Consider the following 26,956-nt stretch of genomic DNA (forward strand, 5'->3'; position numbering starts at 1 on the left):
AGAACTAACATTTCCATCAGTTCAGTTCAGTCTCTCAGTTGTGTCCGACTCTTTGTGACCCCATGGAATGCAGCATGCCAGGCTTCTCTGTCCATCATCAACCCTCAGACCTTGCTCAAACTCATATCCATTGAGTCGGTGATGCCATCCAACCATCTCATCCTCTGTCATCCCCTTTGCCTCCTGCCTTCAATCTTTCCCAGCATCAGGGTCTTGTTGGGGGCCAGTGTGAGGAACTCCGCCCATGGCAAAGGTCATGAGGAAGGAGGCTTGGCATACGCAAAGGTGTGATCAAGCCTCAGGAAACCCCCTGTTCCTGAGCATCTCCCCCCAAAACCAGAGTCTGTTTTATGCTCTCCCCCATAACCGTTTCTCTCGGAGAAGGAGTAAACGTGCAGCTCCAAGGCAATAAAAATTCCTGGGAGTGACAAGAGTGTTTCAGCTTACGAACTCCTCTGAAGGTTATCTAACCCACCTGTATAGGTTTGTCCGGCCACATGTGATTGTTTACAGCCTCCCAACCTGAGAGGCACAAGATGTTTTAGACTTACTAAAGGCAAATTCTTTTGGGGAGTTAGAAATTATTAGTATAGTGGGTTGGTTAGGAATTATATTGGTGAGGGGTTTTTCATTTGTTGTGCCAATAATTGCTGCTAATTCCCTGCTCTGGGTGGGACAAGGATGTCTCAGGTCAAACCTCTCTGCTGACAGACTAGCTTGTGTGACAGGATTATCCATACTCCTGCCACATGATTGTTTACTACCTCTTAACCATAAACAGCACAGAGAGTTTTGGAGTATTTTGAGAGTCTTAATTAGCATAGGGCTTTTCTCATTGTTGAGTCAATGATTGCTGCCAGGCCTCCATATCCTTGGGCACCTGGGAATATATTAATCAATGTATTTGGAATATAGAAAAGGAAATAGAGTAGGTTTTAAGGTTAGCAATACTAGACTTTTTGAGTTAATGAATTTTCTCCTTTGTAATAGATCACTGTACTTTGTTATAAATCACTGTGTCCTTGCTATGTAAAAATGTAACTTTATCACTATCTTAAGACCAAATAAATCTTAAGGGGAACATTGGTGAAAGGATTTTCATTTGTTGGGCTGATGTTTGCTGCTAAATCTCCATATTCCCTGCCTGTATAATGAATATAACTAACATATAGGAGAAATAAGTATTAACCTTTAAGCATATAGGAGAAATAAGTATTAACCTTTAAGATTAATCCTGTTAACCTTGGGTTAAATAAATTCCTTTCTTGATTGTAACTCACTACACCCTCACCCTACAGGAATGCAACTTTATCTGGAGGGTGGTGCCTGGTTTAAGAAAAAACACCCTTAGAAGAAATAAAGTTTTTGGTTATCAGAAAGAAAGGATCATAGAATGTCAGCAGGTCTCACTCATGGCCAGAAGATAAGACCTTTTTTTTGTTATACATTTATGTGAAGCACCTGATTTTGATAAAGGTCAGGACTGCTGACCCCCGCGTGACTCTGTATTCATCCCTATGTGTAACAAAAGGTATATAAGCAAACCCAAAAATAAAGAAATCAGATCAGTTTCTGGAAAGACTGATTCCACCATGTCGCTTCTTTCTTGCTCCCGTTTCTTTGGCTGAATTCCTATCTGGATTCAGCCTCCTTTTCTCCACTACACTATCTGTTACTACACTATCCGTTTCTAATCTCTCTCTGTATCTGTAATTAAATATGTATTTTTCCAAAGACGCCGACGCCATCCCCACCTTCAAATTCCCTGGATCCACCTGGACCCAGGTCTTTTCCAAGGAGTTAGTTCTTTTCATCAGATGGCCAAAGTACTGGAGTTTCAGCTTTAGCATCATTCCCTCCAAAGAAATTCCAGGGCTGATCTCCTTCAGAATGGACTGGTTGGATCTCCTTGCAGTCCAAGGGACTCTCAAGAGTCTTCTCCAACACCACAGTTCAAAAGCATCAATTCTTTGGCACTCAGCCTTCTTTATGGTCCAACTCTCACATCCATACATGACTACTGGAAAAATCATAGTTTTGACTAGATGGACCTTTGCTGGCAAAATAATGTCTCTGCTTTTTAATATGCTGTCTACGTTGGTCATAGCTTTTCTTCCAAGGAGCAAGTGTCTTTTAATTTCATGTCTGCAGTCACCATCTGCAGTTATTTTGGAGCCTCCCAAAACAAAGACTATCACCATTTCCATTGTTTCCCCATCTATTTGCCATGAAGTGATGGGACCAGATGCCATGGTGTTAGTTTTCTGAATGTTGAGTTTTAAACCAACTTTTTCACTGTCTTCTGTGATACTTTTGATATATATCACTGATACATTTCTATACATCACTGTAAATAAGGTGTTATACTATGAAGCTGACTCTGATACACTAAGATGCATATGGTAAACTCTGGCACAACCACTAAAAAAAACTCTCAAAGTATAGAACTCATATGATAATCTCAATAGACTCAGAAAAATCATTTGGTAAAATCTAATATGATTTCATGATTTAAACACTCAGCAAATTAGGAATAGAAGAGAACTTCCCTAACCTGGTAAGAGGCATCTATGGAAAACCCACAATTAATATCATACTTACTGATAAAATATTAGATGTTTATGTTTTCTTCTTAAGATCATGAACAGATAAATATGTCTGCTTCAGGCTCTTCTCTTCAATGCCATACTGGAAGGTCTGCTGCTGCTGCTGCTGCTAAGTCGCTTCAGTCATGTCCGCCTCTGTGCAACCCCATAGATGGCAGCCCACCAGGCTCCCCCGTCCCTGGGATTTTCCAGGCAAGAACATTGGAGTGGGTTGCTATTTCCTTCTCCAATGCATGAAAGTGAAAAGTGAAAGTGAAGTCGCTCAGTTATGTCTGACTCTTTGCGACCCCATGGACTGCAGCCTACCAGGCTCCTCCGTCCATGGGATTTTCCAGGCAAGAGTACTGGAGTGGGGTGCCATTGCCTTCTCTGACTGGAGGGTCTAGTCAGGCAAGAAAAATGCATAAAAGACATCCCAGTTGAAAATGAAGAAGTAAAATTATTTCTCTTCACAGATAACATAATCTTGTAAGCAGGAAACCCTAGGAAACTCACTAAAAATTATTATAACTAAAAGATGAGCTCAGTAAAATAGAAGGATACAAGATGTAAATACAAGAATCAATTGTATTTCTATACACTGACAGTGAACGATATAAAATGAAATTAAGAGGACAATTTCATTCACAATAGCATCAAAAGGAATAAAATACTTAGGACTGAATTTAACAAAAGTAGTTAAAACTTATAATTCAAAACTACAAAATATTGTTGAAAGAAATTAAAGAAGATTTAAATAATTAGAAAAGGTCCTGTGTCCATGGATTAGAAGACTTAACATTGTTAAGATGGTGATACTCTCCAAACTGATCTATAGATTCAGCAATGTCCCTATCAGAATCTCAGGTAACTTGCTTGCAGAAATTGATAATTTGATTCTAAAGTTCATAGGGATATGCAAACAACCCAGAAAAACCAAAACAATTCTGAAATACTTGTCACAATAGCCAAGAAAAAGAAAGAGGACTCATACTTGGCACAAAGCAATAATAACCAAGTCAGTGTGGTACTGGCACAAGTTATAAAATATTAACTCAAAATGGATCAAGGACTGTTATGTAAAACCTAAAACTATAAAACTCTAAAGGAAAACACAAGGGTAAATCTTCATGATCTTGGATTTGACAAAGGATTCTTAGGTATGATATCAAATTAGTCAATAAAATAAAAAATAGATAAATTGGGCTTACTATAGTTAAAAACATTTGTGCTTCAAGGACATCATAATTAAAGTGAAAAATATGATTCACAGAATGAGAGAAAATGTTTGCAAATATATATCTGATAGGGACCTTGTATCTTAATATATAAAGATTCTTACAACTCAATAATAAAAGGACAAATAACCCAATTTTAAAATGAACAAAAGACCTATAAAGGCATTGCTTCAAGGAAAATATACAGATGAACAATAAACATGAAAAGATGCTTGATAGCCCTAGTCATTGTGCTTAGTCATTCAGTCGTACATGACTCTTTGCAACCCCATGGACTGCAGCTTACCAGGGTCCTCTATACATGGGGATTCTCCAGGCAAGATTACTGTCATTAGTCATGAATCCTTAGTCACTGGGGAAAAGCAAGCCAAACAACAGTGATATATGACTTCATGCTCACTGGAATAACTAAAATTAAAAAGTCAGATAACAATAAGCATTGACATGGATGTGAAATCAGAACCCATACACACTGTTCACAGGAATGTAAAATAACACAAACACTCCATAAAACAAACTAACAGTTACTCATATGGTAACTCTATTAAGTGTAGCCAGCTTCCCTGGTGGCTCAGACGGTAAAGCGTCTGCCTGCAATGAGGGAGACCCGGGTTTGATTCCTGGGTAGGGAAGATCCCCTGGAGAAGGAAATGGCAATCCACTCCAGCACTCTTGCCTGGAAAATCCCATGGAGGGAGGAGCCTGATAGGCTACAGTCCATGGGGTCGCAAAGAGTCGGACATGACTGAGTGACTTCACATACATTAAGTGTAGAGTAATCATATGACCTAGCAATTTCATTTCTAGGTATAAATTCAAAAAAAATAAAGACATACATCCACATAAAAAGTTGTACACCCATGTTTATAGTAAAATTATCAATAATGGTCAAAAGGTGGGGAAAACCCAAATGCATATCAACTGATGAATGGATAAACAAAATTTGTTATAGTAATACAATAAAATGTTAGTCATCCCGAAAAGAGAATGATACACATTACAGTGGAAATGATACATGCTACAGTGTGAATGAACCTCAAAAACAAGCTCTATGAAAGAAGTTTGTCACAAAAGACCACATATTACATGATTCCATTAATATAAAGTTTCCAGAGCAGAGAAATCCATAGAGATGGAAAGTAGATTGGTGGGAGAGGGAGGTAGAGATGATTGCTAAATCATACAGGATTTCTTTTTGAGATGATAAAAATAATCTATGGTTATTTTTATGACTGCATGTGTCTGTGAATATACTACCAACCATTGAACTGTACACTTTAGATACCTTGAATGTTTGTGAATTATATCTCAATAAAGTTGTCAATGGATAAAAAAACAAGACCCATATATAAGCTATCTACAAGAAACAGACTTCAGACCTCAAAACACATATGAAAGGATGGAAAAATATATTCCATGCAAATGGGAAGCAAAAGAAAGCTGGAGTCACAATCCTTATATCAGACAAAATAGACCTTAAAATAAAGAAGATTACAAGAGATAAGGAAGGACACTACCTAATGATCAAGGGATGAATCCAAGAGGAAGACATAACAATTGTTATGCACTGAACACAGGAGCACCTCAATACATAAGACAAACACTAACAGACACAAAAGGAGAAATTGACAGTAACACAGTAACAGTAGGAGACTTTAACGCCCCACTCACACCAATGGACAGATCATCAAAACAGAAAATTAATAAGGAAACGCAAGTCTTAAATGATACATTAGATGAGATGGATCTCTTTGATGTCTTCAGGACATTCCATCCAAATGCAGAAGAATACACCTTCTTTTCAAGTGCACATGGAACATTCTCCAGGATAGACCACATCTTGGATCTCAAATCAAACCTCAGTAAATTTAAGAAAATTGAAATCATATCAAGCATCTTCTCCAACCACAATGCTATGAGACTAGATATCAGTTACAAGAAAAAAACTGTAAGAAGCACAAATACATGGAGATTAAACAACATATTTCTAAATAACCAATAGTTTACTGAAGAAATCAAAAGGGAAATCAAAAATTTCTAGAAACAAATGACAATGAAAGCACAACTCAAAACCTATGTGATGCAGCAAAAGCAGTTCTAAAGCAGTTCTAAGGGGGAGTTTATAGCAATACAATCCTACCTCAAGAATCAAGAAAAACATTGACTAGACAACCTAACTTTATGCTTAAAATAACTGGAGAAAGAAGAACCAAAAAACTCCCAAAATTATTAGAAGGAAAGAAATCATAAAGATCCGAGCAGAAATAAATAAAAAAGAAATGAAAGAAACAATAGTAAAGATTAATAAAAACTAAAAGCTGGTTCTTTGAGAAGATAGACAAAATTGACAAACTTTTAGCTAGACTCATCCAAAAAAAAAAAAAGAAGAATCAAATCAACAAAATTAGAAATGAAAAAGGAGAGGTTGCAGAAGTTGCCAAAATTTAAATATCCAATTAATTATTGGTAATAAATATAAATAGAATATTTTATATTGGTCACCTATCCTGCAGCTTTCCTAAACTCACTTATTAGTTCTAGGTGATTTTGTTCCTATTCCTTTGGGTTTTCTGTGAATAAACAAAATTTTATTTCCTCCTTTCCAATCTGCATGCCTTTTAGGAGCTGGAAATTTTAGTTCAGGTTAGGCAGAGGATCTCCAATAAAATCACTGGAACTTGGTTCTCTAATGTGCTTCCCTGAGTTGCAACATTTCATAAGGACTGTCATAACTTTGTGGAAAGAATTAAGTGCATTCTGTGGGACGATCCTGGGAGAGACTCAGAAGTTTGTGCCTGCTTTCTCCAGACACTGCTCCATGTGCTGTTTCCTTTGAACACTTTTGCTTGGTATGCTTTCACTGTAAGAAACCACAATCTGAGTATGACTATATGCTGCATCCGCTAAGTTGTTCTAGCTAATCACAGAAACTTATGATCTTGGGAACCCCTGACAACATTCTTGGCAAGGCAAGGAATAAGCAGGGTGCACAAACACTTCAACTTCTCTCTCTTTCTATGACTGATGACCTGATGGTGAGTAGGATTCACTTGGAAAGCCAGAAGGCAATGGAGCCTAGAGAATTATGGAGCAAAGAATACAGGCAAGCCTCCAGAAAAGTACAGGGAAGAACAGGGTGCGAAGTTCATGGAGGGGTTGGAAGGCCAATGGCAAAGAATCAGCATAGATGCAGAATATGTACTTATTGTGCTCTCTGTTCTGCAGTAAAGTCCCTGGGACGTGAGGATATCATGCCAAATCTCACATAGTCATCAGAAATTTAATTTTAAACTATAAAAGTTCAAAAGATAATGTTCCAAATTTTTAAAATCAAAACACAAAATTGAGAGCTATAATTTTATCTAAAATTCTCCATGATCCTCTTTGGTTGTCATTTTCAGTTTTTCAAATGTCTTCATTAGTGAAAAGTGCTTTCACTGTCAATTAATTATTTAAACATCTCTGCTGAAGAAAACTAGCAAAATGACAATCATGGGATTAATTTGAGAACTTTCTGAAAGGAAATTCTGTATTTTTAATTATAAAGAATTTCAATCGAGCGAGTGTATTAAGCATTTGAATAATATTGGCAACTTTCTTGCCAATGGGTCCTTGTTATCAGCATTAATTTACCCATACAATAGTTTTTGCATACCTACTATGTGGTAGGCACTGAACTAAGTATTTAGAGAACAGCTAACTTCCATTTTAAAAACAGAGATTGGTTTTTCTTAGGAGGAACCCAATATTACACCTTACAGAATCTGATACTTTTCCCTGTGTAGTACTCCTAACAGAGGGCATTCCTGGTGGCTCAGATGGTAAAGAATCTGCCTGCAATGCAGGACACCATGGGTTAATCCCTGGGTCAGGAAGATCTAGAAGAATGGCTACCCACTTCAGTATTCTTGCCTGGAGAATTCTATGCACAGAGGAGCCTGATAAGCTATAGTCCAGGGAGTTGCAAAGAGTTGGACACAACTGAGTGACTAACACTTTTACTTCACTTTCACTCCTAACAGGCATTCTTTTGAACTATAGCTTAAAAATGTATGTATGCCTTTGCAAATATAAAACCTTATTTTTCATATCTCGACACCCCTGCTTAATAAATAACAATTAAATGAATTTCTTAGAATCAGTATTAAATGTTACTGAATCCTCAACTAATCAAATGCCTTCTTATATAACCAAGGAGAATTACAAGTCATGAAAAGTTTTTCTAACTGAGATGACATTCCAGAGGGGTCCAGAGAGGGCATTCTATGAAAACCATAATTATATGGTGCTATGTTTCCCAGTATTGCCTGGCTAACTGCAGCAAAGAAAATTCTTGGAAGATTCTAAGTCAGAAGTGAAGGGAAACTGCCTGTTAACCAAGGGCTTCCCTGTGGTTCTCTAGGAACCAGTGGTGGGCAACAAGGAAGCGTGACCATCAAAATGCAGTGCAGTGCAAGATAATGGATGTTGGCTTTTATTCTGGGCATTCTCCGCTTGCCTTCTCACCAGACCACTACCCCTATTTTGCCTTTTGGCTCTCAATTATCCAAAAGGAACATAAACCCTGTTAATAAGCTTACTGGTGCAGAGATCTTGTGGTTTTTATTCTAATTTCAAGCCGGAATGTTTACTGTGTGATCTTGGCCAACTAACTCAATCTTTTGAGCTTTCTGTGCGTATGAAAAATGCAACAGTGTTGATGATATAACCCATAGTATAAGTATGTGTAAACTGATTAATTCATTATTTCTCATTCTTAGCAAGTAAGATTGAAGCTATTGGTACACATTCCCCTGAATGTTAATCAGAGGCAAAAAGACTTAAAAATCATTAATATCTGAAGTTAAGGTAAAAACTTTAAGCTACTAAATAGTATAACAAGTTAGTAAAGGTTCTGTATGTTCTTGGTTCTTCACAATGCTACTTGAATAATTGTTTTCAATGTGCTAATATTATTTTGAAATCCAAATATTGAGAAAGTTACAAGAACTGTATTGAATAAATAGTTGTGTTTTTTTTTTTTTTCCCCTGAATCATCTGAAAGTAAGCTGTGGCCAGTGTGCCTAGCCCTCTCCAATAGTTCAGCATGTTCACCGACTGACAAAAATACATTTTCTGGGTAATCACAGAACAACCATATAAAATCAGGACATTACACCAGTGCACTATCACCCACTCCTCAAACCCCACTCAAGTTCACCAACAACATTCTTTATAGCCAGACGACCCTACCCAGGATCATGTGTGGCACTTTGTCATGTCTTTTTAGCCTCCTTCACTCTGGAACAGTTAATCCCTTGATACTCAAAGCCCAGTATTTCGTAGCAAATGCCTCAGTTTGGGTTTGTCTCTTTCTTTTTAATTGGATGCAGGTTATGAATTTTGAGCAGAATATTACAGAAGTGCTCTGAGGTCTCATGCCTTCTACTGGGTAGTAAGTGATATATGTCCCACTCCAGGTGACGCTAAGTTGGGTGATGGTTGATGTGTTCCAGCTTTTCTCCTGTAATGTTGTTCCTTCTCTCTTTGTAAGTGACATTTGGTAGACGAGTATTCCAGACTATTTGAATCTCCAATTCCTTATCAAACTTATGTCCATTCATTTTAACACCTAGTCATGTTTCTTGGTTGAATTAACTATCATAATGATGAGTAGCATTTATATTTATTACACATTTATTACTTAAAATATGTATTTTTTACCTGAAACATTTATTTATTTAGGTGTAAAAACATAAGTTCTGCTTTCTTAGTAAATTTTGATTTTGCAATACCGTGTTATCAACTATAGTCACCATGATATACATTAGATCATCATCTTTTTCACCTAACATTTAAAAGTTTGGATACTTTTACCAACTGTTTACTATTTCCCCCATGCTTCCATGGCCTGGCAACCACTTTTCTGCTTTCTCTTCTACGATTTTGACTTTTCATTTAGATTCCACATATAAATGACACCACACAGTATCTGTCTTTCTCTATTTGGCTTATTTTACTTAGCACAATGCCCTCAAAATCCATCTGTGTTGTCACAAAGGGCAGGATTTCCTTCTTCTCATGGTTGAATAATATGCCAGTTTATATATATTTATTACATTATTATATTTATTTATATGTATATGTATATATGTTGCTGCTGCTAAGTCACTTCAGTCATGTCTGACTCTGTGCGACCCCATAGACAGCAGCCCACCAGGCTCCCCCATCCCTGGGATTCTCCAGACAAGAACACTGGAGTGGGCTGCCATTTCCTTCTCCAATGCATGAAAGTGAAGTGGAAGTGAAGTCACTCATTCGTGTCTGACTCTTCGCAGCCCCATGGACTGCAGCCTACCAGGCTCCTCTGTCCATGGGGTTTTCCAGGCAAGAGTCCTGGAGTGGGGTGCCATCATCTTCTCTGATATGTATATATATATATGTTTATGTATATTTGGGGTTTCCCAGTGACTCAGTGGTAAAGAAACCACCTGCAATTGCAGGAGCTGCAGGAAATGTGGGTTCAATCCCTGGGTTGGGAAGACCCCTTGGAGGAGGAGGCAACCCACTCCAGTATTCTTGCCTGTAGAATCCCAAGGACAGAGGATTCCCTGGTCCATGGGATCACAAACATGACTGAGCTACTAAGACACACACACACACACACACACACACACACACACACACACAACACACACACGGAATCTAAAAAAATGGTGTCGATGAACTTCTTTGTAGGGAAGGAATGGAGACACAGATGTAGAAAATCGACTTGTGGACAGTGGAGGAAGGAGAGAGTGGGACAAATGGAGAAAGGAGCATCAACATATATACACTATCATGTGTAAAATAGAAAACTGGTGAGATGTTGCTGTATAACACAGGGAGCTCAGCCTGGTGGTCTATGATGACCTAGAGGTGTGGGGTGGGGGGAGGGGAGGGAGGCTCATCAAGGAGACAATATGTGTATAAATATGACTGATTTGTGTTGTTGTATGGCAGAAACCGGAGAAGGCAATGGCAACCTACTCCAGTACTCTTGCCTGGAAAATCCCACGGGAGGAGCCTGGTAGGCTGCAGTCCCATGGACCAGGGAATCCTCTGTCCATGGGATTCTCCAGGTAAGAATACTGGAATGGGTTGCCATTAGCTTCTCCAGGAGATCTTCTATACCCAGAGATCGAACCTATGTTTCCCATGTTGTAGGCAGATTCTTTACCATCTGAGCCACCAGGGAAGCCCCTGCATTCCATATATATGTGTTAAAATACAATATTTGTTTTTCTCTTTCTGACAGTTCACTCTATATAACATGCTCCAGGTTCATCCAGCTTACTAGACCTGATTCAAATCCCTTCTTTTTTATGGCTGAGTAATATGCAGTTGTATATATGTACTACAACTTTATCTATCTGTAGATAGATATCTAGGTTAATTCCATGTCCTGGCTATTGTAAATAGTACAACAATGAACATCGGGGTACATGTGTCTTTTAGAATTTTGGCTTTCTCAAGGTATATGCCCAGCAGTGGGGTTGCTGGGTTATATGATAGTTTTATTCCTAGTTTTTTAAGGAATCTCCATACTGTTCTCCAAAATGGCTGTATCAGTTTACATTCCCACCAACAGTGCAGGAGAGTCCCTTTTCTCCACATCCTCTCCAGCAATTATCGTTTGTAGACTTTTTGATGATGGCCATTCTGATTGGTGTGAGATGATACCTCATTGTAGTTTTGATTTGCATTTCTAATAATTAGTGATGTTTAGTATCTTTCCATGTGTTTATTTGGAGAAGGCAATGGCACCCCACTCCAGTATTCTTGCCTGGAGAATCCCATGGACGGAAAAGCCTGGTAGGCTACAGTCCATGGGGTTGCAAAGAGTCGGACACAACTGAGTGACTTCGCTTCGCTTCACTTTGTGTGTTTATTGGCCATCTGTAGCACAAGCTGGAATCAAGATTGTGGGGCAAAATATCAATAATCTCAGATATGCAGATGACACCAGCCTTATGGTAGAAAGTGAAGAGGAATTTAGAGCCTTTTGATGAAGTTGTGAAATAGGAGAGTGAAAAAACTGGCTTAAAACTCATATTCAAAAAACGAAGATCATGGCATCTGGGTCCATCACTTCACGGCAAATAGATGGGGAATCAATGGAAACAGTGACAGACTTTATTTTGGGGGGCTCCAAAATCACCGTGGATGGTGACTGCAGTCATGAAATTAAAAGATGCTTGCTCCTTGGAAGAAAAGCAATGACAAACCTAGACAATGTATTAAACTTTGCCAACAAAGGTCTATATGGTTAAAGCGAAGTAGTCATGTATGAATGAGAGAGCTGGACAATAAAAAAGGCTGAGCATTGAAGAATTGATGCCTTCAAACTGTGATGCTGAAGAAGATTCTTGAGAGTTCCCTGGACAGCAAGGAGATCAAACCAGTCAGTCCTAAAGGAAATTAACCCTGAATACTCATTGGAAGGACTGATGCTGAAACTGAGGCTCCAGTGCTTTGTCCATCTGACGTGAAGAGCCAACTCACTGGAAAAGACCCGATGATGGGAAGAATTGCAGGCAGGAGGAGAAGGGGATGATAGAGGATGAGATGGTTGGATGGTACCACCAACTCAATAGACATGAGTTTGAGCAAACTCTGGGAGATGGCGAAGGACAGGGAAGCTTGGCTTGCTGTAGTCCATGGAGTCGCAGAGTTGGACATGACTGAGTGACTGAGAGTCCCTTGGACTGCAAGGAGATCCAACCAGTCCATTCTGAAGGATATCAGCCCTGGGATTTCTTTGGAGGGAATGATGCTAAAGCTGAAACTCCAGTACTTTGGCCGCCTCATGGGAAGAGTTGACTCATTGGAAAAGACTTTGATGCTGGGAGGGATTGGGGGCAAGAGGAGAAGGGGAAGACAGAGGATGAGATGGCTGGATGGCATCACTGACTCAATGGACGTGAGTCTGAGTGAACTCCAGGAGTTGGTGATGGACAGGGAGGCCTGGTATGCTGCGATTCATGGGGTCGCAAAGAGTCAGACACGACTGAGTGACTGAACTGAACTGAACTGAACTGAGTGACTGAACAACATGTCTTCTTTAGAGAAATGTCTGTTTAGGTTTTCTGCCCATCTTTTTGATCAAGCTGTTTGTTTTTGTGATATTGAGCTGTATGAGCTGCTTATATATTTTGGAGATTAATACTTTGTCAGTTGTTTTGTTTGCAATTATTTTCTCCCATTCTGAGGGTTGTCTTTTTTCTTGTTTATTATTTCCTTTGCTATGAAAAAGATTTCAAGTTTAATTTGGTCCCATTTGTTTATTTTTATTCCCATTACTCTGGGAGATGAGTCAAAGAGAATATTGCTGTGATTTATGTGGAGGATACTGCCTATGTTTTCCCCTAAGAGTCTTTTAGTTTCTGGCCTTATATTTAAGTCTTTAAAGCATTATGGATTTATTTTTGTGTATGGTGTTAGGAAGTGTTCTAGTTTCATTCTCTTTCATGCAGCTGTCTGATTTTCCCAGCATGACTTATTGAAGCGGCTGTCTTTTCTCCATTGCATATTCTTGCCTCCTTTGTCATAAATAATATGCCCATAGGTGCATGGATTATCTCTGAGCCTTCTATTGTTCCATTGGTCTATATATCTGTTTTTGTGCCAGTACCCTACTGTCTTGATGACTGTAGCTTTGTAGTATAGTCTGAACTCAGAAAAGTTGATTCTTCCAGCTCCATTTTCTTCTCTCAAGATTGCTTTGGCTATTCAGGGTCTTTGTATTACCATACAAATTGTGAAACTTTTTGTTCTAGTTCTGTGACAGATACTATTGGTAGTTTGATAGGGATTGAATTAAATCTGTGGATTGTTTTGGGTAGTAAAGTTATTTGACAATATCGATTCTTCCAATTCAAGAACATGGTCTGTCTCTCCGTTTGTGTCATCTTTGATTTCTTTCATCAATATCTTATAGTTTTCTGCATACAAGTCTTTTGTCTCTTTGAAAACTGTTAGTCACTCAGTTGTGTCTGACTCTTTGTGACCCCATGGATTGTAGCCTGCCAGGCTTCTCTGTTCATGGAATTCTCCAGGCAAGACTACTGGAGTGAGTAGCCATTCCCTTCTCCAGGGGATCTTCCTAATCCATGGATCAAACTTGGGGCTCCTGCATTGCAGGCAGATTCTTTACTGTCTGAGCTACCTTAGGTAGGTTAATAGGAGATATTTTATTCTTTTTGTTGCAATGGTGAATAGGATTGTGTCTCTTAATTTCTCTTTCTGAAAGTTTATTGTTAGTGAAAAGGAATGCAAGGGACTTCAATGTATTAACTTTATATCCTGCAACTTTACTGTATTCATTGATTAGCTCTAGTAATATCCTGATGGCATCATTAGGGTTTTCTATATATAGTATCATGTCATCAGCAAACAGTGAGAGTTTTTCTTCTTTTCCAATCTTGATTCCTTTTATTTATTTTTATGTCTTCTTTGATTGTTGTGGCTAGGACTTCCAAAACTATGTTGAATAATAGTGGTAAGAGTGGGCAGTCTTGTCTTGTTCTGATCTTAGAGAAAATACTTTCAGTTCTTCACCTTTGAGAATAATGTGTGCTGTTGATTTGTCATATATGGCCTTATGTGGCCTTTATTATATTGAGGTATGTTCCTTCTATGCCTACTTTCTGGAGAGTTTTTACATAAATGGGTGTTGAATTTTGTCTAAAGCTTTCTCTGCATCTATTGAGATGATCATATTGTTTTTACCTTTTAATTTATTAATATGGTATATCACACTGATAGGTTTGCATATATTGAAGAATCCTTGTATCCCTGGAATAAAGTCCACTTGATCATGATCATGAATAAAGTCCACTTGATCTTTTAAATGTGTTGCTGGATTCTGTTTGCTAGAATTTTGTTGAGGAGTTTTGTATATATGTTCATCAGTGATATTGGCCTGTAATTCTCTTTCTTGTGTGTCATCTTTCTCTGGTTTTGGTATTAGGGTAATGGTGGCCTTGTAGAATGAGTCATGGAGTTTTTCTTCCTCTTCAATTTTCTGGAAGATTTTCAGCAGAGTAGGTGTTAGCTCTTCTCTAAACTTTTGGTAGAATTCACCTGTGAAGCCATCTGGCCCTGTGCTTTTGTTTCTTGGAAATTTTTTTTTTATTATAGTTTCAATTTCTGTGCTTGTGATTGGTCTGTTCATATTTTTTGTTTCTTCCTGTTTCAGTCTTGGAAGGTTATACATTTACTATCATATTATACTTGAATAGTATATTATACTTAGAAGGTATATTATACTTGGTGGGTTACATTTTTATTATCAACATTATATTGTTTGAAAAAGCTTTCTTTTCTCCCAATTTGTATTTATTTGTTTTGTGAGTACATCAGCATGGATGCATGGTTTCCTGTTTTATTCAAAGCATTATCATCCCTTATTACCATTATTTATTTTTATATTCAAATTATTACTGATTTAGTCAGTAGAAGTCCCTTCATGTTTTCTTCTATGTGTTTTTTCCATGTTCCCATCTTTCTTTAAGCATTTTATTGCACTCTGTGACAAAAATGTTTCAGATTTACCTTGTTTGACTAACCTCAGCCTCAGAATCAACTTTTCTCCAAGAAGTCTAGGTTCTTTTTAGTAGGGAATGGTATTTTATCCTGAGGATTTTCTCAAATTTTCAGTCAAGTTACTATTTATCTGGGTGTTGATGACTATTGATTGTGAGCTCATATAAGATTGGACTTAATTTGAGAAAATCCTCAAGTAATTTTGTAACTTAGAGCATTTTACTTTTTCTGAGGTACTACCAAGTTGGATCTACATGCCCCTTCTGGAACTTGAGTTCAGTGGTTCAACCCTGCAGTGGTCCAAAACTAGGCCTCTTTTTTGCAATGCCATTCTCAGAATTTGCCTCCAGATTTGCATGTATGTTTACCTGGTCTGTTCTGATTTCAACTCACTCTTTCAGCACTTTTTCCCCTCCTTTCTCATGCTTGAAATTTTTCCTTTCTATCTTAGGAGACTAGCATCTCTGTTCCAGTGAGAGAATCCTTCAGAGTATCTAGAATCCTGCAGTGTCAGAAGGGCCTAATACTCTTCGTGAGTACTTACAGGCGATAATTCACACACCAGCCAGAGACTTTAAAAAAGTGTAAATCAGAATATACGCCTTCCTGGCTACAAATTCTCAAATGAGCCTTCCAGCACACTGAGAACAAAATCTAAACACCTTAACTTGGGGTCTCAGGCCTGCGTGGTCTGCATGCCTGATCTGCAGGAGAATTCTCTATAGTCCTTCAACAGACCAACCTTGTTTCCACTTGCATTTGGCACTGCATGTTTCTTGTCTGAAATTCTCACTATTTCCCTCAAACACTCATTCTCTCCTTGGGCCATCTTGGCAGGACTGAATCCTTTTTGAAGTGCAGTCTCAACACAATAATGATGGTGTTTCATTTCAGCCTGACTTTCTGGAGCCATTCCATTGAACACTGCTATCCTCTCACCCTAACCTCCTCTGTATCACATGTTTGCTTAATAGCATTTATCACTATTGAATAATAGTAATCACTTTTAATTTCCTCCATTTATTTTTTGCTTCTTTCCTAGAAAAGCAAGGGAGAAGAGAGACTGCTGAAACCCGTGCCAAGAAGCCCAGGCACAAAGTAGTCACTCAACAGATATTTGATAAATAAATAAAATAAAGAAAAGTTATAACTCAAAAGTATTGAGAATCCTTGCAAAGTACATTCTCTTCTCTTAGGAAAATATATGAAGTGCAAGGAGCAAGATTGAGCTAGGAAAACTAAGGGGGAGGCATGACCTTCTATGTTACCAATTGATTTGCACCTTCAGTTGGTAACAGAACCCTGTGTCTTGTTCATTAATTCACCAGTGCAAGATCTGAAGAGTCCACGAAGTTCAAATTTTGGCTTTGTCTGTCAACCCAAGGTTTACCCTTTTATCCACTGAGCAAAGTAAGATCTTCTTTCATTCTTATCAGGCTTTTCCTTTGTTCTTTGTTTCTTAATACTCATGGAACTTGCAAGATTGGGGACAAACTCACATATACACACAAATGCTAAAATACATTTCAAAAATACTCTCATTGAATCTGTATAGACATTCTTTCTAGGGTAGCCTAGTAAAAGTCACTCTCCTGGGATCTAATTCAGAAACTGCTTTTATATACTGAAGTGAAGTGAAGTGAAGTGAAATCGCTCAGTTGTGTCCGACTCTTTGCAACCCCATGGACAGTAGCCTGCACCAGGCTCCTCCATTCATGGGATTCTCTAAGCAAGAGTACTGGAGTGGGTTGCAATTTCCTTCTCCTCTTATATACTATATGATCAGGAAAGAAAAAACTCATGACACTTTTTGGTGTAAAGCAGGAATAAGTTCAACTCATTTTCTGTTCAACATCAACCCTTTGCATGGCAATTTAAACTTTGACTCTTGCTGTGTACAAGATGCTGAGCCTGCGGCTTAGCCTTCACCTGGTTAATGAAAGAGTATTTTACTTTCTCTCTGGCTCTTTCTTTTCCTCTCAGTCATGCATAAACTGGAAACTGAAAACTCATATAAGCATGTTGCAAAAAATCAAGTGTTTGGAAATGTCATTGTCTTGGCAGATGTAGTTAGTCTTTTGAGCACGGCCAAAATGGTCCCTTGATAACTTCATTTTAACCATACCAATATTAACTCTTACCAGAGGAGGGTTTCTGCCACATTCTTCAAACTATTCAGGATTGGAACTTGCCATGGGTCTTCCAGGACTTCTCTGGTTAGAATCAGGGTTCTAGGCAATGTGTGCCTTCCCCCCATCAACTTTTCTCAAAAATGTTTTTTTTTTTTTAATTAAAAAAATTTTTTTCAAGTCTTACTGCAGACTTTAATCCAACCAGCTGTGTTCCATATTGTAAATTGGTTTTGACTCAGGTTTGCATTTTCATTCAAGCTTGACACTAAGGTTTTGCAAAACGGATTTTCCAACCATTCTCATATATATATACACACATGGTTCATGCAGATGTACATGTGTAGCATGCAAAAAGTTTGCTTTGGGTGCAAATCAATTCCAAGAGGCAAACTTTGGAAACAATTTTCTGTACTCTGATTCTCTTATATTTATTGGCTTTAGGTAGTATATAGGGTAGTATATAGTATATAGGGTAGTATATAGTAAACACCTAAAGAGCAAGATCAGTCATTATTCATCCTGAGGGAGGAAGAGGCAGCAGTAGCAATACTATCTTTTTCAGGTAAAAATATGGTCTACTGTCACTAAATAATTCAAAATTTTCTTTTGGACAGATTTTAAGGAAGTTGTACAAAACAGGAGAATGCATTTAGATCTATTCTTGAGTAGTAAAGCAAGAACTTCACATTCCTCTCTTGATGAAAAAGAATCTCATCACACAACTGTGAACAGGCTATAAAGTCTTATATGATACAGAATTTGTCTGGTCAAGGTCCAGGGTTCCTGGCATGGAGTTTCTAAAGCACTTGGAACTTCCTGAGTAATAGAATGTCTTCATTATTGACAAGTCCCTTGGATCACTCCTGAGTTTGTGCTACTGGGGTGAGTGGATGGATCCCTAGAGAGCTTCGGGTAGGGGCTGGTCACCAGAAAGGTCAAGTACATGATTAGAGAGTTGGACTTTGAGCCAGCCTGACCTCCAGGGAAGGGAGAGCTAACTGGGTGGAAATAGAGTCAATCACATGACCAGTGATTTGATCAGTTGTATCTACTTAATGGGGCATCATAGTTGGTACTAGTGGTAAAGAAGCCACCTGCCAATGCCGGAGATTCAGGAGATATAGGTTCTATCCCTGGTTCATGAAGATCCCCTGGAGGAGGGCAGGGCAACCAACTCAAGTATGCTTGCCTGGAGAATTCCTTGGACAGAGGAGCTTGGCGGCCTACAGTCCATAGGGTTGCAAAGAGTCAGACACGACTGAAGTGACTTCACACGCATGCATCTCCTTAATGAAACCAAAGTAAAAACTCTGGACACTGAATCTCATGGTAGTTTATTGGTTGATAAACACACCGATCTGCTAAGAAGGTAATATGCCCTGATTCTATGAGGTGAGGACCTGGAAGCACCAAATTTGGGACTTTCTCAGTCCACATCTGAGTCTCTTCACTTGAATGATCCTGAGTTGTGTCCTTTGAAATAAAACTGTAATTGTAAGTACAGCACTTTCATGAGTTCTGTGCATTGTTCCAGTGAATTATGAAACTAGTTCCTGAAGTCGTTGCCAGTTGATCATAAGTTGGGGATGACCTGGGATCCCATGAACTTGTAGCTGGCATCTGAAGTGGGGGCAGTCTTGGCAGAGGGTGATGACCTTCACACTGGGGTGTGTGCTAACTTCAGGTCATCAGTGCCAGAACTAAATTGCAGTATAACAAGTTGAGGTAAAAATAAAATAAAAATCTTTGAAGCAGGATAAGACAGACCTAATACACATATCTGGGTTACTGGGTAAAGCATTTAAAATCCTGCCAAGGATGAAATGGTGACTAGACATGCTGATATTAATAATATGGAATGTACCCTTTCCCCTCCCTCTCATAAGACACCAGTACTTATTTCCAGTCATCGACATGGATGCTGTTGTTTGTTGTTCAGTCGCTAAGCGCTGTCTGATTCTTTGTGACCCCATGGACTGTAGCACACTAGGTTTCACTGTCCTTCACTATCTCCTGGAGTTTGCTCAAATTCACATCCACTGAGTTAGTGATGCTATCAAACCATCTCATCCTCTGTCGCCCTCTTCTCCTCTTGCCCTCAGTCATTCCCAGCATCAGGGTATTTTCCAATGAGTAAGCTCTTCCCATCAGGTGGCCAAAGTATTGGAGCTTTACCATTAGTCCTTCCAATGACTATTCAGGATTGATTTCCTTAAGGGCTGACTGGTTGGATCTCCTTGCTGTCCAAGGGACTCTCAAGAGTCTTCTACAGCACCACAGTTCAAAAACATCAGTTCTTCAGTGCTCAGCCTTCTTTATGGTCCAACTCTCACGTCTGTACATGACTACTAGAAAAACCATTGTTTTGACTAGACAGACCTTTGTTAGAAAAGTGATGTCTCTGATTTTTAGTATGCTATCTATGTTTGATATAGCTTTCAAGGAGCAAGTATCTTTTAATTTCATGGCTGCAGTCATCATTTTCAGTGATTTTGGAGCCCAAGAAAATAAAATCTGTCATTACTTCCACTTTTTCTGTTGTTGGACACATGCTGCTGCCCATGCGGATTCTTGTGTGGGGGAAGGCCAAAGAGACTGGTGGCCTTGGACATAATGGAATTTTCTGGATGCATAACAAGGGGCTAATGTCCCTTGGGACAATCACTGGATGTGACTTACCAGCAACATTTATTTTAAATTTTAGGCAGGCTTGGAAGTGCTCCCCACCAGGCAACATAAAAGCCTGTGGATCAGAGCAAAAGAAGGCTTGAAGACAGATCTACAGGGAAAATGAAATGCTCAAGAATCTGATTAGTTTTGGTCCAATCCTCATGCTGAAACCTAAGAAAACCAGGACCAAAAAAATCTGAATAAAGGGATCAGAAAACTATCTAAAGGGCAAAGAGTTGAAGTCACAGAACCAGGACCAGTATTTGGTGTTATTTTTCCTTTGGAGGTATATATTCTGTGTTGTTTAATGCAATAGACACTGACTACATAAGGGTTTTGAGCATTTGAACTGGAACTAGTGTTACTGAGGGACTGAATTTTGTATTGAATTTATTTCATGTAATTAATCAATAACTAGTTTAAATAGCCTCATTTGGTTACTAGCTGCCCTACCTCATATCTAGAGGTCCATGAAGTCCTGAGGAAAGCAGGGTGGCAGGACATGATGCTGACTTGTATAGAGTAAAAAGACCCTGATGCTGGGAAAGATTGAAGGCAGGAAGAGAAGGGGGCAAAAGAGGATGAGGTGGTTGGAGGGCATCACCAACTCAATGGACATGAGTTTGAGCAAACTCTAGGAGATAGTGAAGGACAGGGAAGTCTCGTGCTGCAGTTCATGGGGTCTCAAAGAGTTGGACAAGACTGGGTGACTGAACAACAATAATAACCCTCCCAGAGTACTTAGAGGAATAAGTTTCCTTCTCTGTGTTCAGTTTATTCACCTATAAAAAAGGAATAAATAAAGCTACTTCATAAAATTGTTTTTTATATGAGTGCCTGCCCATAGGAGACAATAAAGACTAGAAAGTTTGCAGATAATGAGTTAGAAAATGACGAGTTACATCATTTTCAAAAGGTGAGTTTTCTTGTCTTCAAAAACAAAAAGGCAAGGGGGTAATCATCCCTAGTAAGTTTTCTGAATAAAAGATTATATGTGTTTTTCATAAAAAAGAAAAATGCCAGTGTTCATGTTATTGAGCTTATTCTATTTGCTTTCAAAAATCTATATTTTTGAAAGCAATACATAAATATTTGGAAATAAAATTATATTTAGAAACAAAAACATATTTCACAAAATTGTTGTTCAATTGTTAAGTTGTGTCTGATGCTGTAATCCCATGGACTGCAGCACACCAGGTTCCCTTGTCCTTTACTACCTCCCAGAGTTTGCTCACATTCATGTGCACTGACTCAGTGATGCCATCCAACCATCTCATCCTCTCTGCCCTCTTCTCCTTTTACCTTCAGTCTTTCCCAGTATCAGGGTCTTTTCCAATGTCAGCTCTTTGCCTCAGGTGGACAAAGTATTAGAGCTTCAGCTTTAGCATCAATCTTTCCAGTGAATATTCAGGGTTGATTTCCTTTAGAATTGACTGATTTTATCTCCTTGCTGTTCAAGGGACTCTCAAGAAGTATTCTCTAGCACCACAGTTTGAAAGCATCAGTTCTTCAGCACTCAGCCTTCTTTATAGTTCAAATCTTACACCCATACATGACTACTGGAAAAACCATAGCTTTGACTTATGGGCCTTTGACAGCTAAGTGATGCCTCTGCTTTTTAATACACTGTCTAGATTTGTCATAGCTTTTCTGCCAAGGAGCAAGTGTCTTTTAATTTCATGGCTGTAGTCACCAATCTCAGTGATTTTTGGAGCCCAAGAAAATAAAATCTGTCATTCCTTCCAATTTTTCCCTCCTATTTGCAACAAAGTAATGGGACTGGATGCCATGATCTTAGTTTTTCTGAATGTTGAGTTTTAAGCCAGCTTTTTCACTCTCCTCTTTCATCCTCATCAAGAGGCTCCTCAGTTTCTCTTCATTTTCTGCCATTAGAATGGTATTATCTGCATATCTGAGATTGTTGATATTTCTCCCAGCAATCTTGATTCCAGCTTGTGCTTCATCCAGCCTGGCATTTTGCATGATGTGCTCTGCATATAAGTTAAATAAGCAGGGTGACAGTATACAGCCTTGATGTACTTTTGATGCTCTAAAGGAACTACTTTCTTAGGGAGCTGCCCAAGGTTAACTATTGATATCCAAAAAATATATCTTGATTTTGGGCTCTCCAGGTGGCAAATTTGGAAAACTCAGCAGTGGCCACAAGACTGGAAAAGGTCAGTTTTCATTCCAATCCCAAAGAAAGGCAATGCCAAAGAATGCTCAAACTACCGCACAATTGCACTCATCTCACATGCTAGTAAAGTAATGCTCAAAATTGGCCAACCCAGGCTTCAGCAATACGTGAACCATGAACTTCCTGATGTTCAAGCTGGTTTTAGAAAAGGCAGAGGAAACAAAGATCAAATTGCCAACATCCAATGGATCATGGAAAAAGCTATAAAGTTCCAGAAAAACATCTATTTCTGCTTTACTGACTATGCCAAAGCCTTTGACTGTGCGGATCTCAATAAACTGTGGAAAATTCTGAAAGAGATGGGCATACCAGACCACCTGACCTGCCTCTTGAGAAATCTGTATGCAGGTCAGGAAGCAACAGTTAGAACTGGACATGGAACAACAGACTGGTTCCAAATAGGAAAAGGAGTATGTCAAGGCTGTATATTGTCACCCTGCTTATTTAACTTATATGCAGAGTACATCATGAGAAACACTGGACTGGAAGAAGCACAAGCTGGAATCAAGATTGCAGGGAGAAATATCAATCACCTCAGATATGCAGATGACACCACCCTTATGGCAGAAAGTGAAGAGGAACTAAAAAGCCTCTTGATGATAGTGGAAGAGGAGAGTGAAAAAGTTGGCTTAAAGCTCAACATTCAGAAAACGAAGATCATGGCATCCAGTCCCATCACTTCATGGGAAATAGATGGGGAAACAGTGGAAACAGTGGCAGACTTTATTTTTCTGGGCTCCAAAATCACGCAGATGGTGACTGCAGCCATGAAATTAAAAGACACTTACTCCTTGGAAGAAAAGTTATGACCAACCTAGATAACATATTCAAAAGCAGAGACATTACTTTGCCGACTAAGGTCCATCTAGTCAAGGCTATGGTTTTTCCGGTGGTCATGTATGGATTTGAGAGTTGGACTGTGAAGAAGGCTGAGCACAAAAGAATTGATGCTTTTGAACTGTGGTGTTGGAGAAGACTCTTGAGAGTCCCTTGGACTGCAAGGAGATCCAACCAATCCATTCTGAAGGAGATCAGCCCTGGGGTTTCTTTAGAAGAAATGATGCTAAAGCTGAAACTCCAGTACTTTGGCCACCTCATGTGAAGAGTTAACTCATTGGAAAAGACTCTGATGCTGGGAAGGATTGGGGGCAGGAGGAAAAGGGGCCGACAGAGGATGAGATGGCTGGATGGCATCACTGACTCGATGGACGTGAGTTTGAGTGAACTCCAGGAGTTGGTGATGGACAGGGAGGCCTGGCGTGCTGCGATTCATGGAGTCACAAAAAGTCAGACATGACTGAGCGACTGAACTGAACTGACTGAGGTGGCATTAGTGGTAAAAACTCTCCTGCCAATGCAGGACAGATAAGAGATGCAGGTTCAGTCCATGGGTTGGGAAGATCCCCTGGAGGAGGGCATGACAACCCTTTCCATTATTCTTGCCTGGAGAATCCCATGGACAGAGGAGCCTGGCAGGCTGCAGTCCATAGGATCGTACAGAGTCAGACACTACTTAAGTGACTTATCACACATGCATGCATATTTTATTTTCAGATGAAATTATCTGGGACAAAAAGTGTTGTTTTCCTTCCACGTGGAGTCCTTTTACTCACTTTTCTTTTTAATAATAAAAAAATTATCTAAAAAAATCCAGCTATCTGCACAAAGTAGCATGTTATGGTGCATACAAGCTTGGGACGCCTCTTTCAGAGACTGTCTTGGTGCCCAAATGGGGGCCGTGTTTACTGCTCTGTGGGCAAGCAGAACAGTGCTTCTCTGGGGCCATGTCTCACTCACGTGTTATGAGTCAAATTGTGATTGTGGTTAAGGCTTTTCACCATGCAAGACAGGCAGAAAATAATGTTCAATTGCCTAAAATTTTTTTTTTACTTTATTGAAGTATAGTTGATCTGCAATTCTATGCAAATTTCTGCACAGCAAAGTGAATCAGCTATATATTTACATAAATATATACTTATATTTTTACATTCTTTTTCATATTCCTTTTTGCTTGTTGTTTTACTTTTTACAATGTTGTGCTGGTTTCTGCGATATGACATTGTGAATCAGCCACAATTATACATACATTCCCTCCCCATTCCGTCCCTTCATATCATCACAGAGTGCCAGCCTGGGCTCCCTGCGCTCAAGAGCAACTACAGCCATTATGGAGAACAGTATGAAGATTCCTTTAAAAGCTAGGAATAAATCTACTATACAACCCAGGAATGTCACTACTGGGCATATATCCTGAGAAAACTATAATTGAAAAAGACCCAAATACCCCAATGTTCAATGGTCTTGCTTTTGATTACAAGAAAAAGGCCTCCTATTGTAGCTATGGACTTTACCAGTGCACTAGCAAATAGTGTTTGCTAAGGCACCAAGATCCTGCTGGTAAATGATCTTGTTCCAGTGTAATGCTCTTTGTGCCTGACCTAAACATCCAAAATTATAAATGATATACTTTGCCTTTCAAAAATAAAGAGGTGCTTGGGAAATAAATGGAAAGGCATAAATGTGAGGATTTTAGCAGAAACCTGGTCATTTCACCATCATATTAAGAGGCGCCATTCCATAAGTACATAAGCCATAGTAACCTTGAGCTGCAGTACCCACCCCCCCACTGCCTCTGCACCGCACCCCCACACACACACACTGTTCCATTTCAGCCAGACTACACCCTTAGGGGAGTATTTTTTACCTTGGATGGTCAGAGAACTGGGGTGGTTGATGGGCGGTTGATGGGTGGTTGATGGGTGGTTGATGGGAGGGTTTAGAGTCAAGTTCATGTCCTCTGTCTCCAAAGTCAATGACCTTCTCTGTTGAATCCATTCCCAACATGAATCCTATATCTTGAGGGCTTTCTATCCCAAGAAAGTTAAGAATGTACAAGATTGAAAAGTTTATACCCAGATGTGTTGGTGCTACCCCATGAAAAATATCATAAAATCTGAAAAAACTTTCTAATGAAATAAAATGTAGTCATTACTGTGCCTTGTCCTACAGAGTGCTATATAGGAGCCCGCTAAAAGTCTACAAGAGCTGTAGGAGGGAAGTTCTAGTATCATTCCCTTTCCCAGGTGATGAAACTGCCCCAGGCAAGGCTAGTGACTTGCCCAAGTCTGCACAGCTAGTGGTGGTAGAGGAGCTGGAACTCAAAGCTCAAAGTCTGATTACGCAGCCTTCACTTCTCTTAGCATAATAAGAACAGTTGGTAAAGAACAACTAAAGAAGAGTTGATATCCAGGTGCATGCTGCTAGATCCGGTGGCATCTTCAGAATGCTGTTTCTTTTGATGACCTTCAAAGGAAGTCTCATCAAGGTATCATTCAGTAATTTATTTGCAATAATCTTAAACAGTATGTTATAAAAGAGCAGAAAATCTGGAAAAGATGCCAACTTGGAAAAGACCAGAGTGTCTCTTGGTACTATAAACTTTGCCCCCTTTAAGGGAATAGTGGCCTTCTGGTCTTGAACACTGAGGGCTGCAGGACTTTAGCTATGAACTTGACCTCTGTAAGAGGACATCTAAGAGCCATCCTTGTCCATTCAAGAGAACTCTTTTCCTTTTTCCCCTGGATTTGTTCCTTACCTTAAGGACAGTCACGTTCCTGATTGCACTTAGCTCCTGATGTCAGCTGCTAAATATTAAGTTGAACCATGACTGCCCTTTCAGTTCAGTCGCTCAGTCATGTGTGACTTTTTGCCACCCCATGGACTGCAGCACACCAGACCTCCCTGTCCATCACCAACTCCTGGAGCTTATTCAAACTCATGTCCATCAAGTCAGTGATGCCATCCAAACATCTCATCCTCTGTCGTCCCCTTCTCCTCCTGCCCCCAATCCCTCCCAGCATCAGGGTCTTTTCCAATGAGTCAACTCTTCCCATGAGGTGGCCAAGTATTTGAGTTTCAGCTTTAGCATCAGTCCTTCCAGTGAGCACCCAGGGACTGATCTTTAGGATGGACTGGTTGGAACTCGTTGCAGTCCAAGGGACTCTCAAGAGTCTTCTCCAACACCACAGTTCAAAAGCATCAATTCTTCGGCACTCAGCCTTCTTCACAGTCCAACTCTCACATCCATACATAACCACTGGAAAAACCATAGCCTTGACTAGACGGACCTTTGTTGGCAAAGTAATGTCTCTGCTTTTGAATATGCTATCTAGGTTGGTCATAACTTTTCTTCCAAGGAGTAAGTGTCTTTTAATTTCATGACTGCAATCACCATCTGCAGTGATTTTGGAGCCCCAAAAAACAAACTCTGCCACTGTTTCCACTGTTTTCCCATCTAATTGCCATGAAGTGATGGGACCAGATGCCATGATCTTTGTTTTCTGAAAGTTGAGCTTTAAGCCAAATTTTTCACTTTCCTCTTTCACTTTCATCAAGAGGCTTTTTAGTTCCTCTTCACTTTCTGCCATAAGGGTGGTGTCATCTGCATATCTGAGGTTATTGATATTTCTCCCAGCAATCTTGATTCCAGCTTGTACTTCTTCCAGCCCAGTGTTTCTCATGATGTACTCTGCATAGAAGTTAAATAAGCAGGGTGACAATATACAGCCT

This window comes from Oryx dammah, unplaced genomic scaffold (assembly GCF_014754425.2).
Source record: "Oryx dammah isolate SB20612 unplaced genomic scaffold, SCBI_Odam_1.1 HiC_scaffold_1, whole genome shotgun sequence".
NCBI lineage: Eukaryota > Metazoa > Chordata > Mammalia > Artiodactyla > Bovidae > Oryx > Oryx dammah.